Source organism: Bremia lactucae, linkage group LG8 (genome assembly GCF_004359215.1).
Source record: "Bremia lactucae strain SF5 linkage group LG8, whole genome shotgun sequence".
In the NCBI taxonomy this organism is placed as follows: domain Eukaryota; phylum Oomycota; class Peronosporomycetes; order Peronosporales; family Peronosporaceae; genus Bremia; species Bremia lactucae.
The window spans coordinates 3,547,553-3,550,364 of record NC_090617.1 but is presented as its reverse complement, the minus strand read 5'-3'; positions in this window follow the sequence as shown (position 1 = coordinate 3,550,364).

Genomic DNA, 2,812 nt, shown 5'->3' with positions numbered 1-2,812 from the left:
GTTCGCAAGCATGTATGTACTTGCTGACGAACTCATTATGGCGTCCAGTAGAAGACGCGGCTTATCGTGATACAAGTTTTCTCACGTTCTCACGTCCACGACGCTCACTGATTGGTATATCGTAACACACATACATGATGCGTAAATGCAATTTATTATGGGTGTTAAGGACAACACGAGGTGTGTCGCCAGCAACGGCTATGTAATAGAGTAAACATTGCGTGTTTTGTATCGATAGGTTGAGATTCGATACAATTTCGACAATTACTTCAAGAATTGTTGTGATGGACCCTTTTGAAACATTTTCTTCTGGATGGGCTCCTCTTATGTGGTCAGACGCCTGAACACTTACTGTTGCAAAATTGGCTTATCTTCACTTTTCATTTGCGCAGCCGGCTTAAAATCGGACCGGCGCGGAAGGGCATTATAGCGACGATATTAAGTTCAGCTGGAACCATCTGGAAGCATTACCAGTGCATGACAAGGAACTCCTTGCCACGAAATATGAACTGACTAAGTTTAGCGTTTACCTCTTGGGAGATAGACCGCTCATTATTTCCACGGCGTCCTGGATTTTATTTCACGGATAAGTTGTACTTCGCGAAGAAAGACAATCATGTCGCCATATTTTGCAAGAAGTGTGGACTGGTTACTGCCGTGCGTAAAGACGCATGGTAGCAGACGACACGCTCTGTGCGTCTGTGCCATATTGCGTTACTGCACAGCCGATAGCAAATTCGATGGCATCACAGACCACATGAAATGGTCTGTCTTGGTCCGCAATCGCCAGGATTGGCGATTGCATCAAGCTTGATACCCTCATGGATCAGCGTTGCATGACAAATTTACATTTCCTCAACAAAACAGAAATATATACTGATATTTTGGCATAATTGCGGGAGTACTTGTTTAAGTACGCCGCTAAGCCGAGAAACTTACGAAGTCCCTTCCTATCAACTTACACAGACCAGTCGGTTATTGCTCAAATATTTTCCGGGTCAGACATGAGAACGATTAACTTTGAAGTCCGACATTCTGTTAATGGCTGATGATCATAGACGTCATCAAAATTATCGTTGCAAAATACCGCACGGATCTTAACTGTTTATCTCACATATGTTGAATGTTGCAGGGGCGTTACCAAGCTCCTCTGGCAAACTAGCCATTCCATAGCATTCTGCTTGGGTACTTACAGCTGTGAAAGAGACATCATATTCACGTATAAGGATCTGATAGAATTAATCCATTAGATCCATTGACAGAAATATGGTACGGTTTGATATACCATCAATTATCACGTTTTTCGTGGTATCGGCGTTTGAGCCGGTACCGTTGCAGCACTCAGTTTATTATACGTATGCACAATCCGCTACCCTCCTGTTGCTTTTCGCACACAGAAGGTTGTACATCTATGTTGGGAATTTGACTTCCTCCAATGACCCACTGCTAAGCGATCGGCACTAATTTTGTCGATCGCTAATACTTGCTTACGACGCAAAGGCTATGACTTCATGACACAATATTTCGAACCTCAGATAAGGTTGATTTCATGTCGAGTGCTTTTATCCTTTGGCAACTCGCACAGTACCGAATCAGGGTATACATTGTTATAACTATCACACACCTTCGGTGCGGGTTGGCAGGGCAAACATCCATTGGATGGTTGCTCGTCTGCTTTTTAGCCTTCTCCGGCGATGTGTCATCGTACCGCCCTCCGCGAGTATCGATCCACGTACCTCCCGGTCCCAGTTCCAGTGCTTAACCACTCGGCCACTGAGGTCGGTAATATTATCGATTCCACAATGCGTGATAACGAACCAAATTATCTAGATATCTTTTCATCCCCTTGCAAGTGCTGGACACTGGGGGTATCGATCCCCCTACCTCCCGCATGCGAAGCGGGCGCTCTACCATTTGAGCTAAGCGCCCTTTTTCACCCATCAGTAGAGCAAATGTCTTATTGCTCCAACATTACCAAATTTGGTAGTATTGAAACAACTTAAGTCAAAATTAATAAAGATAATAACTTTGTACTTCTTTATTTATTTTCTCTTATAGGAAATAATAATTGTTTATTCTTCTAATAAGAAACAATACCACTTTGCTCCTCATGCAACGGACACCCCGTTACATCGACCACTGGAGTTGAAACAGCAGTTTTTTTTTATGGAATGGTCATTATCCATAACGCAAAACAAAGCCGAGAAACCGAGTAGATAATGCAATATTGTACGATTCGATACTCTAAGTAGAGCCTTAGCAAACAGCGATGAAGCCTGCATCAATTAAAAATGCGAATATACCTAGAGAAAATGTTTTACGATGAACTTTACAAGCGCTCTTCAATTTTGTTCCAGTGGATCATTCGACTTTCACGTTTTTTTCACGTTGGCTTGCTTCTTGCTTCATATCGACGTTCGAGGCACCACTCAAGCTGAAGCAGGTGGTATAAAGAGGCAACTACAACGGATGATTCCACCTACGTCATAGTTTTCTCGTTGATCTGAGGCGGATTATTTCACCTACGTCTGACCTCTTGTAACGGGGTGTATCGTTACATGAAATTAACAATAAAAGGTTGTTAATTAATATTATCTAAAAGGTAGATAATATTTGGAGGAAATTACTTTAAATAGTAATTTCCTGAATTCTTATCCATAAATAGGTATAGACCATTATGTCTATTTATTCCGCAGACTAATCAGCTGTAGAAGTAATCAAAGAGAGTTACGAGATAAGATAGATAAGAATTCATTTACATGTTTAGTATTAGTTTATAGTTAAGACAACATTTACAAAGATAGATTAACAA